Below are 18443 nucleotides of genomic sequence, written 5' to 3' on the forward strand. Positions count from 1 at the left end.
TCGCCTAAAAGATTCCCAAAAGTATGGGTGGATTCATTTTAAAACAAAAGCCCTAAGGTCTTTCGTTATCCACGGGAGAAAACTCAACCTATACAAACAACAAGTCCACCATGTGAGAAAAGCTTCAACTTGCTAGTGAGGGGTTAACCCTATAATAAGCAAGGAAGTCTTACAATTCAATCACTAAGGACAAAAGGTGAGATTAACATCAACCAACTAGGATAAATCAAACTTATGGCTAATGTATGAAAACTTATCAAGAATGGACAAAGCCATAAAACAATTGAGTGAGTGAAATTAACCAATTAGGATTATTCACAAAAGTGGTCAAGATATGATTAGAATTCAATTCAAAAGAAGTATTATGAAAATGAAGTTTGAAAAATCAGAGGCTTAAGGCCTAGGTTTCTAGTTTGAAAAGAAATGAAAATGTTTGCACAATAATTTTCAAGTTTTGGATTAACATGCAAATGGAGGTTTAAAGAAACAAAAGGTGGGAGGGTGAGGAAGTAAAACTTCTTAGATGTTCACCTCTTGAGATCATATGTAGATGATTCAAGTGATTCCTTTGGAATAGGCCATAATGCAAATAACAGATGGACAAAGTAAATGGATACCGGATGCCAATCAATGGACTTATTCCAATCTCACAAAACAAAAAAAATGGATACCGGATGCCAATCAATGGACTTACACCAATCTCACAAAACAAACAAAACAAGGATACCAGATGCCAATCAATGGACTTACACCAATCTCACAAAACAAGGATACCAGATGCCAATCAATGGACTTATACTAGTCTCACAAAACAAACAAAACAAGGATACCAGATGCCAATCAGTGGACTTATACTAGTCTCCCACCATATCATAAGAAACAACTGCCAATCAATGGACTTATGCTTGCTTCCTCCATGGACAAAACAAAATGTTACAAAGTAATGAACAATGTTTATGAAATGATATACAAGCAATGATGATAGATGCACAAAGGCACACATAAGCAAATATGCACAGATGAATCAAGTAAGCAAACAAACAAGTTAATTAACACACATTATATACAATCAATTAGGCTCAAGCAAGGTTAGGCTTTACAGCCAACTGGAATGGGGTATTTTGAGCTCTTAACCCTAACATTGAGAGTTAGGGTGAAGCAGATGAAATGGAGATGAGGGGTGTGCCTCATAGCTCTTATCCCTGGTCAGGGAGAGCTTTGATCAATGGAAAGTGTGGGAGTTCAGAAAGTAGGAACTCTTCTCCACAAATGATTGACTCTATAAGATCTTGGGTTCTTATTCACAATGCATCAACACATGGTGTGAGCAAGGTGAATGACACACTGAGTAGCAGGAGATGGATTACACATCTCTTTTATCTGCCAATTGCCTCATAAGAGGATTTTTCCTGCTTGGCACAAAGTTAAACAAGCACAAACATTGCCTCTTAAGGAGGGCTTCAGACAGGTGCCTACCAATAACAGTAGGTCTTCCAGACTACATGAAGATTAGAGATTATACCTAAGTGGTTAAGCAACCAAGCAAAAGCAAAGTTCAAATGAACTTAAAGCAACTTAGATACCTGTGGAAACAACTAAACAGATCAGTACAATACTCAGACAAATAGACAATAGTCAATAAGCAACAGACAATCCCAATGTACAAAATGTGTAAGCCATAAGGCAAACTCAAATGAGTTAGCATCAACCTACAAGACACACAAATGTTAGTAAACAAAAGCAAACATCAATACTCAAATGATGAAGCATCATCAACTATGGAACTTGGATGCTTAAACCTGAAATCAAAACTCACATGTAAGCAACAAACCACTAGGTCAAAGCCTAGGGTCAAAGAAGGAGAAAAAATTCAAAACAGGAGCTGAAATTTAACACAAAGTAACTTCAAGCACATATTGACATATCCTAAAAAGGCTCACATCAAAATCAATCACCAAAAGCATTTCATGATCAAGTGAAGTTCAAGACAATTTCAAAGCTCATATGTGATCAACAAGAATGAAAAATTCAAATCAAAACAGAAATGATTCAAATAAATCTGGAAAAATTCATGCACATTCTAGACATCCACAACATACATCACACAAAAAATCAGAAGCATTGGAGATCATTTGGTATGGAAATCACATGGTACAAGTTGAACATTCAAAGGGGTGACACAAATTGTCACACCAAGTTAGCACAAGCATAAAACAACAATGGAGCATAGGAAAAATACCAAACCAAAACCAAAATGTCAAGCAGTGTGTCTAGATTCATCATGCAAAATTTCAAGTTCATTGGATAAGAAACAAGCATTTCACAATGAGATAAGCAAGGCAAGGTCAAATATGCATACATGCTCACATAACCTAGCACCAAATAAAATCCATCCAAGCACAACTTTGGAAATTATGATGATAAAAAAACTAGATAGAATAAGGAGCATTTAGCAAAAAATTGGAGTGAAATTGATGCATTTTTCTATTTTATATGATTTTTTTGAAGTTTGGAAAAAAAATTGAAATCAAAAGGTGAACTAGCATGGCAAAATAGGAGGGAAAGGTGAAAATAGCATGGCATTTGAAAAGGTTCACTCGGCCAGGATCGAACCTGGCACGAATTTGAAATTGGAGTGCGCCTCACCAAAACGGTGACGTTTTGGTCTTAAACCCTAGCGCTGGAAACGATTCCCAGGATTTCGTAGCTAATGATGGATTTCGTAGCAAAATCCTAGCAATTCCATAGCCAATTCTGGAAACGATGAACTTCATAGGTTGAAGATGAAGATCATGATGATCTTCATCTGAATTTTCCAGATTTTTCAAAAGGTGTCCAGAAATCAAAAAAAATAACACCAAACGATTCATCATGTCATGTACATTCAAGATCCATAAGCCTTTCAACATAATTCATCACAACAAACTCAAATCGAAGAAAATAAAATTGAACATCAAACTTTCAATCATGCATATCTAGCTCAAAACAGCACCAAATCACACGATTCAAAGCTCAGATTCATCAGGACAACACGATCTACAACAATATCATAATGAATTCAAGAATAATTGAGCTCGAATCCTGACCTCTTGAAGAACAGAAGTTGGAATCGTGCTCCATAAAGCTCAGCAATGCCTCAAATCTCCTCTACAATGCTTAATGAAGTGATTGATGATGAATTTGAAGCTCCAACATACACGAATCCAGCTCAATTTGCAAAATCCATGGAACCTTCAAGCTTCGAGTATGGCTCAATATGGCACCAATTGCTCCAATTCCACGTCTAATTCTACTCAAAAATGCTTCAGGATCATGAATCAATCAGTAGAAATGGTCCTTGTGTGAAGAATTGCAAAATATTTTTGAGAGAAAAAATTGATTGATTCTAAGATTCAGATCTGAAAATTGTAGTTAATGGCAAATGCAGTTATGTTTAACATTATATATGCCATGCTAATCATGTTTAAAACCTGTTTAAGCCAAAGCTAATTGAAATTAATCAAGTTTTAAGGTGTATGCATAAATTGGATTTTCACCCCCATGCATGAGGTAGCCACGTGAACAGTGCACGAATCTGATCCAAATCCTCTTAAACAAGGCCCATGCACACTTTTGAATTGGTTTTGTATGCATACAATCATCCAAAATGGTTTCATGAAATTTCTCTTCAAAAACTTCATGAATGAGCACATGATTATGCAAGTGGAATTCAAGCCATGTAATGAATGTTTTGGAAACTACAAGTCATGAGGAGAATATTGCAAAAAGAACCACCCATTTTGGAGCTTTGGTTCAAAAGTTATGCTCATTTGAATTTTCAAGCACACTTTGCCATGATTGGATCATATCGCCTCAACCACACATTAGAAATTCATGATCTTGGACTTTTTGGAAATGGGAGAGAAAGATATACAACTTTCATGTTCAACGAAATTTCATTTGAAGCTTTCTTGATGATGTAATATTGAGTTGAAGTTGGTCCAAAACCTTTCCATTTTTGGAAAGTTCAAATTATAGGTCACTTGCTATTTTTGGAAATTCTTAACCTGACTTCAAATTCTTCAATGTGAGTGTTTGAAATATCAAATGAGACTTGTTTGAACATGAATGAAGTATTTCTAATCACTTCCCACCTCCAAATCCACAGTTGACTTTGTAGTTGACTTTCTAGGTCTTCAGATGACCTGAGAATGTTCTGATGAGATTCAAGCCTCTACCACTTGGGATTTTGCTTGAAAATGACATCATAACTCATATGAACTCTTGTGAATGATTGTGGGGTCTGTAACACCCCGATAATAATAAAATAATTATTTGAATTGAGTTAATAATTTATTTATTAATTTAATTAAATAATTGGAAATTTTATTATTATTATTATTGGATTATTATTATTATTTGGAAAATACATATATGTTGGAAATGAGAGAAAGAATCCCATTTTGGTAAAAATAAGGTTTTACGTGAAAACAGAGAAACGATCGTGAAAGAGGAAAAGGGCACAGAGACAGAGCAAGGGCTGAAGGTTGAAGAGAGAAAAGCTTGGAGCTCAAAGATTTGCCGGATTAATCAGGTAAGGGGGGTTTATCGTCGATTAATGGGTATTATGGGATAATATGTGATGGGTAGTGATAAGCCGTTAATTTGACCCTAATTGGGATTGTTGATGCTGAAGAATTGAGTTGGATAAATTGTATTTAGACTGTAATTGAATCTGTGTTTGGGTTAGTTGTGAAATTCCGAACGTATAGCTTTTTACGGAATCGGAATCGGAGGTCCGGAAGTCCTCCAACGGCGGAAAATGCGGAGAATTCTGCGTTCTGCCTTGTGTTAGCGCAGGAACTGCTGTTTTGTCTGCGTTAACCGGTTAACCCAGGGTGTTAACCGGTTAACACTGTTATGATTTGTGAAAATGTGCTGTTTTGCCTGCGTTAACCGGTTAACCCAGGGCGTTAACCGGTTAACACTGTTACGTTTTGCCAGAAAATATGTTTTTGCCTGCGTTAACCGGTTAACCCAGGGCGTTAACCGGTTAACACTGTTGCAGAGTGGAAAAATTAGCTTTTTAATGTTGTGTACATAACTGAGAGTTAGCCTATGTTGGCGTATGATGTAATAGGGATTATATCCCGCTGTTTTGAGCAGTATAGGTATTAGTAGAGTGTGCTAATACTGTGATTAATTATTTGACATGATATAATGTTTTGATACATGTGTTGAGGAATGTATGATTGTATGCATAATGCTGGGAATGTATCAGTTGTGTATGCATTTGTGAATAGACTGTTTTATGGCTTAGAGTGTGAGCATATGTCTATTCTTGAATTGTTGTGGATGTTGCATTGCTAGGTGATTAGCATGCATATTGTGGCCTTTATGGTGGTAGCTAATTCCCGTGGTGAGGAATTAGTGATGTTAGTCATTTTGGACTGTTGTTGATGTTTGCATGCTAGGTGAGTTAGCGTGCATAGCATGGCCCTTGGGGTGGTAGCTAATTCCCATAGTGAGGAATTAGTGATGTGAGTCACTAGGTCTCAAATGAGTGGGACTAGTGAGCTTGGTAGCCGTACCTGGATTGGTCGGTGAAGTTGAACTATATGTTCACGAATAGTCGGTACCGCAGGTGTGGAGTCTCATTGCATAATGTATGTATGGCGTATAATATGAATGGATGTATTCCAATATTATACGTGTGTTTGTGTTGTTATGAAGTATGAATTGAGATTATACTTGTGTTTTATGTTGGTGTTGAGGATGATGTTAAACTGATGTGCTGTTACTGATAGTATGTTGTGATTAGGGTGATTAATGTGTTAAATTACTTAACATGACATTATATGCTATAATGCTTATTATATTGATTGAGGAACTCACCCTTACAACTATTTTTCAGGTAACGAGAAATGAGTTGAGTAGAAGCAAATGCTTGGAGTCTAGTGTAGTCTCCTTAGTGGGTCGTGCTCTGATAGATGTAACATCGGGATGGGATGTTTTATGTTGTTGAGTAATTTACATGTGAATGTTACATGTTTTACATGATTGAGGAGATCTCTATCCGCTGCGTTTTATGCAAATGTTTATGTTTTGAATTAATAAAAGAGCATGACCGTTATATTGTTGAATGGTGTGACTATTATGTGTGACACCCTTGAATGGCATAATTACTCTGAATTGTTATATGTTTATTATTTTTAATTAAATATTCTGGGGTATTTTAGAAGGGTGTTACATTAGTGGTATCAGAGCATAGTCGGTCGAGTCGAGTCGTAATTATTCTGTTTCCCCTGTACGGTATAGGTGTTGAGTAACCTATCAGTACTCATTGTTTTAGTTTGTTTGGGTTTTCAGAATAGAGATGGCTGGAAGAGGTAGAGATGATGCTGCGATTGCTGAGGCTCTGGGTATGCTAGCTGGAGTACTTGGAGGGAATCCGAATGTTGTGGGAATGGGAGCTGCTCGTCAACTGAGTGAGTTCCAGAAGAACAATCCTCCAATGTTCAAGGGAGCATACGATCCAGATGGCGCTCAGAAGTGGTTGAAGGAGATCGAGAGAATCTTCCGAGTAACTGAGTGTGCCGATAACCAGAAGGTCAGGTTCGGTACGCATATGCTGTCAGAGGAAGCTGATGATTGGTGGGTTGCTACCCGCACTGAGTTGGAATCTGCTGGAAATGCTGAGATCACTTGGGCCGTGTTCAGAGAGAGATTCCTGAGGAAGTATTTTCCAGAGGATGTCAGAGGAAAGAAAGAGATAGAGTTCTTAGAGTTGAAACAGGGTAACAAGTCTGTTACTGAGTATGCTGCTAAGTTCACAGAGCTGTCAAAGTATTACACTCCCTATAATGAGGCTGCTGGAGAATTTTCGAAATGTGTGAAGTTTGAGAACGGGTTGCGTCCCGAGATCAAACAGGCTATTGGGTATCAGCAGATCAGAGTGTTTTCTGACTTGGTTGACTGTTGCAGGATTTTTGAACAGGATTCCAATGCCAGAGCAGAGAGCTATCCGTAGAGGGTTGATAGGAAAAGCAAGAATCAGAATGATCGTGGAAAACCGTATGCAGCTGGCAAAGGTTTTCAGAGTCAGAGTGGGATGAAGAGGCCTAGTGGGGGAGACTCTAGTGCTCCTGCTAAGTGTTACAGATGTGGTCAGGCGGGACATCGTTTCCATGAGTGTGCTAGTGTTGAGAAGAAGTGTTTCAAGTGTGGTAAAGGTGGTCATTTGGCTGCAGAGTGCCGGTTGAAGACTCTGACTTGCTTCAACTGTGGAGAGGTGGGCCATATCAGTCCACAGTGTCCTAAGCCGAAGAAAGAGAATCAGTCGGGAGGAAAAGTCTTTGCTTTATCGGGTTCTGAGACTTCTGCAGATGATCGTTTGATCCGAGGTACGTGTTATATTAATGGCTTTCCTCTTGTAGCTATTATTGACACCGGTGCTACTCACTCTTTTATATCTTTGGATTGTGCTGTGAAACTTAAGTTAGAGATATCTGAGATGCTTGGAAGTATGGTGATTGATACTCCTGCGAAGGGTTCAGTGACTACTACTTCAGTTTGTTTGAATTGTCCTTTGAGTATTTTTGGTAGAGACTTTGGGATAGACCTTGTGTGTCTTCCACTAGTGCAGATTGATGTTATCTTGGGAATGAACTGGTTGGTGTTTAACCGAGTTTCTATCAACTGTTTTGATAAGACTGTGATTTTTCCTGAGATTGAGGAAGGAAAGGATTTGTTTCTATCAGCGAGGCAGGTTATTATAGGAAGTTCATTGAGGGATTTTCTAAGTTGGCGTTACCGTTGACGATGTTGACTAGAAAGGGGCAAGCGTTTGTTTGGGACTCAAAATGTGAAGAAGGTTTCCAAGAGTTAAAGAGAAGGTTAACTACTGCTCCTATTTTGATATTACCGAGTTCGTCGGAACTATTTGAAGTTTACTGTGATGCTTCATTGTTGGGCTTGGGTGGTGTGTTGATGCAGAATAAGCAGGTTATAGCTTATGCTTCGAGACAGCTGAGGGTTCATGAGAGGAACTATCCAACACACGATTTAGAGTTGCCAGCTGTGGTGTTTGTTCTGAAGTTGTGGAGACATTATTTGTATGGATCAAGATTTGAGGTTTTCAGTGACCATAAAAGTTTAAAGTATTTGTTTGATCAGAAAGAGCTGAATATGAGACAGAGGAGATGGTTAGAATTTCTGAAGGATTATGACTTTGGTTGAATTACCATCCGGGTAAAGCAAATGTAGTAGCTGATGCGTTGAGCCGGAAATCATTACATATGTCTATGCTAATGGTTAAGGAATTGGATTTAATTGAGCAGTTTAGAGACTTGAGTTTGGTGTGTGAGAGTACTCACAATAGTGTTAAATTGGGAATGTTGAAGTTGACAAGTGGTATTCTGGATGAGATCAGAGATGGTCAGAAATCTGATGTGCTTTTGGTTGATAAGTTGACTTTAGTGAATCAAGGTCAAGGTGGTGAATTCAGAGTTGATGAGAATGGTGTTTTGAAATTTGGTAATCGGGTGTGTATTCCGGATGTTACCGAACTTAAGAAGAGTATTCTGGAGGAAGGACATCGTAGTGGCTTGAGTATTCATCCTGGAGCTACGAAGATGTATCATGATTTGAAGAAGTTATTTTGGTGGCCGGGAATGAAAAGAGAAATTGCGAGTTTTGTTTATTCCTGTTTGACTTGTCAGAAGTCAAAGATTGAGCATCAGAAGCCGTCTGGGCTAATGCAACCATTGGCTATTCCAGAGTGGAAGTGGGATAGTATCAGTATGGATTTTGTTTCTGGTTTACCGAGGACAAGTAAGAATTTCGAAGCTATTTGGGTGATTGTGGATAGATTGACGAAGTCGGCTCATTTCATTCCGATCAGAATGGATTATCCGTTAGAGAGACTAGCCGAGTTGTATATTGAGAAGATTGTAAGTTTGTATGGTATTCCGTCTAGTATTGTTTCGGACCGAGATCCCAGATTTACATCGAAGTTCTGGGAAGGTTTGCAGAGAGCTTTGGGAACTAAGCTGAGGTTGAGTTCTTCATATCATCCGCAGACTGATGGTCAGACTGAGAGGATGATTCAGTCACTGGAGGACCTTTTGAGGGCTTGTGTTTTGGAAAAAGGAGGCGCTTGGGATTGTTATTTGCCTTTGATTGAGTTTACCTACAACAATAGTTTTCATTCGAGCATTGGTATGGCACCGTTTGAAGCTTTGTATGGTAGGAGATGTCAGACACCTTTGTGTTGGTATGAGACCGGAGATTGTTCAACAAACTACGGAAAAGATTAAGATGATTCAGGAGAAGATGAGAATTGCTCAGAGTCGTCAGAAGAGTTATCATGATAAGAGGAGGAAGTCACTTGAGTTCCAAGAGGGAGATCATGTGTTTCTTCGTGTTACTCCGATAACTGGTGTTGGGCGAGCTTTGAAGTCGAAGAAGTTGACACCTCGATTTATTGGTCCTTATCAGATTTTGGAGAGGATAGGGGAGGTAGCCTATCGTATCGCTTTACCGCCGTCGCTTGCGAATTTGCATGAGGTTTTTCATGTGTCTCAGTTGAGGAGGTACATTCATGATCCGTCGCATGTAGTCCAAGTAGATGATGTACATGTGAGAGATAACCTGACTGTTGAAACATCACCTATGAGGATCGAGGATCGAGAGTTGAAGCAGTTGCGGGGTAAAGAGATTGCCTTAGTGAAGGTAGCTTGGGGAGGACCAGCAGGTGGCAATGTGACTTGGGAACTGGAGAGTAAGATGAAGGAATCTTACCCAGAGTTGTTCGTTTGAGGTATGTTTTCGAGGACGAAAACTCTTTTAGTGGGGGAGAGTTGTAACACCCCGATAATAATAAAATAATTATTTGAATTGAGTTAATAATTTATTTATTAATTTAATTAAATAATTGGAAATTTTATTATTATTATTATTGGATTATTATTATTATTTGGAAAATACATATATGTTGGAAATGAGAGAAAGAATCCCATTTTGGTAAAAATAAGGTTTTACGTGAAAACAGAGAAACGATCGTGAAAGAGGAAAAGGGCACAGAGACAGAGCAAGGGCTGAAGGTTGAAGAGAGAAAAGCTTGGAGCTCAAAGATTTGCCGGATTAATCAGGTAAGGGGGGTTTATCGTCGATTAATGGGTATTATGGGATAATATGTGATGGGTAGTGATAAGCCGTTAATTTGACCCTAATTGGGATTGTTGATGCTGAAGAATTGAGTTGGATAAATTGTATTTAGACTGTAATTGAATCTGTGTTTGGGTTAGTTGTGAAATTCCGAACGTATAGCTTTTTACGGAATCGGAATCGGAGGTCCGGAAGTCCTCTAACGGCGGAAAATACGGAGAATTCTGCGTTCTGCCTTGTGTTAGCGCAGGAACTGCTGTTTTGTCTGCGTTAACCGGTTAACCCAGGGTGTTAACCGGTTAACACTGTTATGATTTGTGAAAATGTGCTGTTTTGCCTGCGTTAACCGGTTAACCCAGGGCGTTAACCGGTTAACACTGTTACGTTTTGCCAGAAAATATGTTTTTGCCTGCGTTAACCGGTTAACCCAGGGCGTTAACCGGTTAACACTGTTGCAGAGTGGAAAAATTAGCTTTTTAATGTTGTGTACATAACTGAGAGTTAGCCTATGTTGGCGTATGATGTAATAGGGATTATATCCCGCTGTTTTGAGCAGTATAGGTATTAGTAGAGTGTGCTAATACTGTGATTAATTATTTGACATGATATAATGTTTTGATACATGTGTTGAGGAATGTATGATTGTATGCATAATGCTGGGAATGTATCAGTTATGTATGCATTTGTGAATAGACTGTTTTATGGCTTAGAGTGTGAGCATATGTCTATTCTTGAATTGTTGTGGATGTTGCATTGCTAGGTGATTAGCATGCATATTGTGGCCTTTATGGTGGTAGCTAATTCCCGTGGTGAGGAATTAGTGATGTTAGTCATTTTGGACTGTTGTTGATGTTTGCATGCTAGGTGAGTTAGCGTGCATAGCATGGCCCTTGGGGTGGTAGCTAATTCCCATAGTGAGGAATTAGTGATGTGAGTCACTAGGTCTCAAATGAGTGGGACTAGTGAGCTTGGTAGCCGTACCTGGATTGGTCGGTGAAGTTGAACTATATGTTCACGAATAGTCGGTACCGCAGGTGTGGAGTCTCATTGCATAATGTATGTATGGCGTATAATATGAATGGATGTATTCCAATATTATACGTGTGTTTGTGTTGTTATGAAGTATGAATTGAGATTATACTTGTGTTTTATGTTGGTGTTGAGGATGATGTTAAACTGATGTGCTGTTACTGATAGTATGTTGTGATTAGGGTGATTAATGTGTTAAATTACTTAACATGACATTATATGCTATAATGCTTATTATATTGATTGAGGAACTCACCCTTACAACTATTTTTCAGGTAACGAGAAATGAGTTGAGTAGAAGCAAGTGCTTGGAGTCTAGTGTAGTCTCCTTAGTGGGTCGTGCTCTGATAGATGTAACATCGGGATGGGATGTTTTATGTTGTTGAGTAATTTACATGTGAATGTTACATGTTTTACATGATTGAGGAGATCTCTATCCGCTGCGTTTTATGCAAATGTTTATGTTTTGAATTAATAAAAGAGCATGACCGTTATATTGTTGAATGGTGTGACTATTATGTGTGACACCCTTGAATGGCATAATTACTCTGAATTGTTATATGTTTATTATTTTTAATTAAATATTCTGGGGTATTTTAGAAGGGTGTTACAGGGTCCAAATCTCAAGAATGACCACCATCTATTGCTCAATGAATGCCTTTGATTGCCTTGACCTGTTAATGCTTCATCTGCAAGCCAAAGGTTAGATGACATATTTTTGTACTTTTTGGTTAGTGATAGAAAGAAAAACAATGATATACAAATGCAAACATGCTTGGTGATCAAAAATCACTCTCAAAAAGATCCCCACCCACATGGAAGGAAGCAAGGTGTCCAATGATCCTTGAGGCAATGCAATGTTATGATATGATGCCATGAGGGATCTTAGGGACAAAATTGGGGTCTTACAGATGCCCCTATTTAAGGTCATTCTAGCCGGAGAAGTGAAGGTTAAAATCTTCATCTCGACGCGGTAGAATGGGCTTAAATAACAGTAATGAGACAGATTTTGGTCCCTAAGAGACCTCATGATGCAAATGTATGCATGTAAAAGAAACAAACTCTGTGGGGAATACTGGTCCACAAAGAAAAGACGATCCATCGGAGTAATACACTCACCAGGAACAGAGACTCTAACAGGACTCTCATGGGGATAAGAAAAAGAATGCGTGAGCAGGACACGACTCTGAATTAGGGGAAACTGACGCGGCGCGAACAGAACACGACTGGACTAGAGACCTCACTGGTGAGTAAAGGACTCGAACTGGGGAAAAGAAAATTCCAAAGGAAGACACATCCATTGGAAAGACTCAAGCTGACTCAAGCTATCCACGAAGGATACTTCGGATGAAAATCCGGACTCGGACTGGGAAAAAGATTCACACAGAATCTCCCTGCCGGGGAAAACTGCATATATTGGGGAAAACGCCAATACATCAAAAGGGTAAAATCACAACGGAAACTCCACTGGTGAATGTCTAACAAAAGAGACTCTCCTAGAGAAAATATGCAAGATGAGGTGTTACCGGCTACTGGGTAACAAACTCAAAGAGACATGTGATCTAAGCACCAGTTATTGGGTGAAAGAACAACAAGCTCAGGAAGAATGAATATCTAAGACCGGTATAAGGGTGAGAGATATCAATCAACCAAACATTTGAGAAAGACCTGAAAAAGGTACATCAACTCAGGAAAATCTGACTCCACAAGGGACCAAGGTCATAATAGGGAGTAGAAAGGAAGGAACACCAGGGATACCGGTTACTGGGTATATAATAGGTGACCGACCAAAGCGTGAATTGGTATATGTGCCAAAACACTCATCATCCGAAAGGAGGGCTTGAAAAAGCAAATCGACTTACAGGATGGACATTCGACTCCGCAATGGGAAAACGAATCCTACTCGGCTGGGAAAAAACCAAAGAGCGCATGAGATATAATATCCATTACCGTCAGAACGTGGATAGTATACTCGCACGAGATATATTATCTATTACCGTCAGAACATAGATAGTATACTCGCATGGAAGGAAACACCAGGGATACCGGTTACTGGGTATATAATAGGTGACCGACCGAAAAGAGAGACAATCGATACCAACACCAACAGGGTAAATGAAACATAACTCACAGGGGATAAATTGCAAGCATCCGGCAATTATCCAGGAGACATATCACCCACTATTGGGAGATACACTCAAAAAGGAGAACAAAGAATATTCGATTCCACAAAGGAATACAAATCTTACTCGACTGGGGAAACACAACAGGCTTCGACTGAAGAGTGCATGAGATATATTATCCATTACCATCAGAACATGGATAACATACTCGCATGGAAGATTATCCACAACCGGTTACTGGGTTAATAAAGGATAAATCAACCGAAAATAAAGGCATCGGGATACCAAAACTAGGTATATAAAGATGACCGATCAAAGGGAGCAACAATCATTACCAATCAAACAGGTAAATGAAAGAGAACTCACCAGGGATACATTGATAAACATCAATGATCCGGGGAACAAATCACTGGCATACGGTGAAAGGACCCGTTGAGGATAAAATTGCTAGCATCCGGCAATTATCCACAAGGAAAGATCTGCTAGGGATACAATTGCTAGCATACGGCAATTACCCAGAAGAAAGCACAGAATCCGCTAGGGAGACAACAACAACATAGGATTTACAACTACCGAATACTGGGTAGAAGACCACAAAATCCACCATCAACCAGAATGAAACACAAAGGTTACCTCTGCTAGGGGATAAGAGTAGGGTTTGTAACTACCGAATACATGGTAGAAAACCAACAACTCTCTGCGTTGGGAATGAAAGAATCACAACTCCGCACGGGGAAACAAAATAGGGTTTATAACAAACCACCAACTGCTGAGGAGCAAGAAAAATAGGATTTACGACTACCGAATACTGGGTAGAAAACCAATCGACTCTTGCTGAGGAATAAAAGGTATATAACCACAAATTCCGCCAAGAGGGAAAAGGGGATATAGGACTTATAACTACCGGTTACTAGGTAGAGGCCCAAACTCCGCTGGGGATAAAAAGAATTATTGCCGGTTATTGGGCAATTCATTCACTTATTCCACAGGGAAGCACAAGAGACAGTTGAAAAAAAATGCCAATTCAGGATCAAACCAAAAAGACAAACTGAATCAAGACTCGTCCTAATGAGGATATAACTCAATAGGAAGATCCATCCCAATATATGTGTTGGGAGGAAATGGAAAAAACCGTCATCCACGAGGATATATCTCAGTGGGGAATTGCAGAAGGAAAGACAGACCCTTTCTGCTTATGGGGCTGACTCTATATTGAGAGATTAGACACCCGACATCTGCTTGGGACGATCTACTAGAGAGATCCATATCACCATTAGCAGGAGACAACAAACAAAAGATATATGGAAAAAAAGTGAAATCATGAATATCTGAATGTTGAAAGTATGCATGAATATGCGTGATTTATGTTTGATAAATGCTGACAAAACAGACATATCTAACACAAACAGGCCCAGGAATCAAACGCCCGGTACTACACTTCCAGAGGAAAAAACTCCAAAGAAAACCAATCTGTTGGAGATCTAACTGCTAAAAAGCAAAGATCTGCTGGAAAGCAAAAGATCAGAGATATCAAAGAAATCACAAAATCTCTGAGTGATGGATCATCAATCAACCCAACTAGGGAACAAAAGTTCATAACAGGCAGAAACTGCCACAAAAGCAACTTTGTTGAGGATATCAACTCTGTTGGGGATACTGCAGGGAAATCACGAAACTTCTGCAGGGAAACATCACAGACGCAATCCACCATACCACAAATCTACTGTGGAATTATCTGAGGAAGAAGGAGAACTGGGGATCAACCACCAAATGCTGAACCTTCCAAGAAGAAACCACCAACTGCTGAGGAGGAAATAATCACTGCTCTGCTGAAGGGATAAGAGGCGAAAACCTCAACAAGCACTCTGATGGGGAGATATAGCATAAATGAAATATATCATATCAACAACTCCGCTGGCGACTATACTGAGGAAACAGACGAAGTACCGGTATGTCAATCCACCAACTACCGAATCTTCCAAAAGGAAAGCGCCCATGCTGAGGAGAAAATATTGTTGGAGAGGACTGTGGAGTCCTCAACAAACACTCTGCTTAGGGAACAACCCCACCAATAATCTGGAGAAAGAGGATACAACCATGCCAGGAATATGAACAAATGTCTTACCCTGTTAGAAATCATGCCACCCTTGGGAGAGCACTGAGAAATTCTTAAGTATCCTTTCATCATTGTGAATATTCACTTTGTTTAAAAAAAAAATTTGAAAAATTTTATTTGTTTAAAACAATGACATTTTAACAATTAAAATATGCAAAACATTTGTTGAATTGAAACAAATAAGAGTACAAATAATTGGATAAAAGCTCAAATTGATGTGATGGAATGGTAGCCTGCAAATGGCAAGACTCCATAAATCTGTACAAATTTGAAATCAGTGATATATATTGGAATAGGGCTACATTGAACATAATGATCCTTTCTCTACCGATTTGAATTTCGATGTATTCGAAGCTTCAGTTGACGACGAATCGAGAATCTCTGACGAAAGGACAGCTGTGGAACAGAAAGTCTTGTCAGGATGCAGTTACTTGCCATGTCCCTAATTTTTTGCCTAGATTTCCCCAGGGTGAGGTACTCAATCTAGCGGGATGCAAATATACTCCTTTTTTATGTCTCTAACTTTTGCCTGGATCGCCCTTTCGGGTCTTCCACCGAGACGCTCATTTTTGCCTAAGCCGCCCTTTCGGGTCTTCAACTTAGCGAGCTATTCTGTTTTTCTTTTATATACTTTTTTTAGGCAAAGTATTTCTTGATTGCATCTGAATTCACAGGACGAGTGAAATCCTCCCCATCCATTGTTGTAAGCATCAAAGCACCGCCTGAAAAGGCTCTCTTAACAACATATGGACCTTCATAGTTTGTGTAACACCTCAAAATTTGCCCTCCTCTCTTGGGACTAGCTTAGCATATTGCATTTAATTTCTTAGGTCATTAGGCATTGCATATTTGCACATCATGTGGCAACATCAATCAAGTCATCCTCCTAAGTCTTGGTCAGAGGATAAAGAGGTTAAGAGATTCAAGCTTTATGGTTTCATTGGATTGATCACTAATCATCTGAGGATTATGCTTCAATTAGGGTTTCTTAGGTACTCAAGGAGGTTGAGCTTCATCTTGGTTGAAATGGTACATCATCATCATCATCATGGTCTTGTCATCACCAAGAGATTTATTGAGCTTGATCATTTTCCTTGGGATTAGGATTTTGACCACTGGTCAACCCTAATCATCTACATTGTGCCAATCAGGGCTTGTCAAGGAGATGAGGTCTTCATTGAGATGAGAGATCATCATATGGTTTTATTGATCTTATGGAAGCTAGGGTTTCATGTTTGAGCCATTTCATCAGGAGTTTGAGGCTCAAGTTCATCAGTGCATAGCCAGTTCATCTATCAGTCAACAAAAGTCAGCCACAGGTCAACTGATGGATTTGGAGGTGGGAGAGGGTTGGATACACTTCATTCATGTCCAAACAAGTTTCATTTGACATTTCAAACATCAAGAATGAAGAAAATAAAGTCAGATGAAGACTTTCCAAAAATAGAAAGTGACTTGTAATTCAAAATTGCCAAAAATGGAAAGGTTTTCTCCTTAAAATTACATGTCCAAAAATGCTTCAAATGAAATTTTGTTCAACATGAAAGTTGTAGATCTTGCTCTCACCTTTCCAAAAAGTCCAAGAACATGAATTTCTCATGTGTGGTTGGCAAGTTATGATCAAATCATTCTCAAGAAAAGTTGAATTTCAAAGTTGGATAACTTTTGATTCAAATGGCCAAATGGAGTGAGACTTTTTGGGGCAAATTTCTTTTGATCTCCTCTATCCAAAACAAGCATTACATGTCATGAAAACTCATCACAAAAAAAGTGCGTTTTCAAGTGAACTTAATTTGAATTTTGGAGGGAAAAATGCATTTTGAGAATTATTCAATGTTTTCACTTGCAATTGCTTACATTGGTCTAGAAACCACATTTGAAATGCATTACAAAACAGAATTGGCACTGTTACATTGGTTTTGTACATGTGAGGGTGAAATGCTAAATTTAGCATAAAACTTGATTTCCATTAATACACTTGCATTAACACTAATTAGGATTAACAACATCATTAACATCACATATAAAACCATAATCATAACTGTTTTCTGATTAACCATAACAGAATTGTGAATTCTAGATCTAGATCCAAAACATTTTCATTTTTCTCTCAACTTTCTTCATCAGTTTTCTTCATTCTTTTTGCCTTGCCTTCGATCAATTCATCATCTACATGCATATTGGAAGTGGATTGAAGCAAAATCTTGGAGAAATCTTGAAGAATCGTGGACTGTTACAAGTGTGTGCAACAATGGCAAATGGAGATTTGAGCTAGATCCTTCATAATCAACACACAAACCTTGTTCCATTCATCAATACTAGCATCAAAGAGCATCTATTTTACACTTCCATGGCCTGAAACACGCGAATCAACTTCTGCCAATTCTTGAAGGTGAGTTTTTGACTTTGATAATTCATGCAATTGATATATGCTTTAGATAGATCTTGCTTAGGAGGTAATTCTGCAAGTTGAACCACTGAATTTGGTTGAGAAACAAGGAAGTTATGATGATTTGAATGTTGACATGTGAAACTTTCTTTGATCGATTCTTTGAGCATGAGTAGAATTAGATGAAATTATTGCTGGATTCGTGATGTACGTTAGAATACCTTTCTAGTGATATGCGTTTTGTTGATTTTGGTGAACATTAGTTCTTGAGCTAGGGTTTGGATGAAGAACATGCTATGAATGTTTGAAATTTTTTCCAGAACCTAGTTTGATCTTCATTTTCGCGTTTGACATGGCTTTAGGTGTTAGCGCACGCAGCATTTCAAAAGTGGCCTCCCTTCGATTCTGGCCGAGCACATTTCATTTTGGCATTTAGCATTTTCTCATCATTATGCTTCACATGTTCATGCTTGATTCCACATGTTTTTTATATTTTTTTCCTCATTCAATAATTCATAACTTCTTGATTACTTGTCCAAATTACATGAGGTTTTTTCCATTGTGATCCTTAAGATCTCTAGAATTTTGTGAATATTTTTGCAAAAATTGTGCACGTGTGGATTTCTGTTTTGGCTAGGGT

This window comes from Lathyrus oleraceus, chromosome 1 (assembly GCF_024323335.1).
Source record: "Lathyrus oleraceus cultivar Zhongwan6 chromosome 1, CAAS_Psat_ZW6_1.0, whole genome shotgun sequence".
Lineage (NCBI taxonomy): Eukaryota > Viridiplantae > Streptophyta > Magnoliopsida > Fabales > Fabaceae > Lathyrus > Lathyrus oleraceus.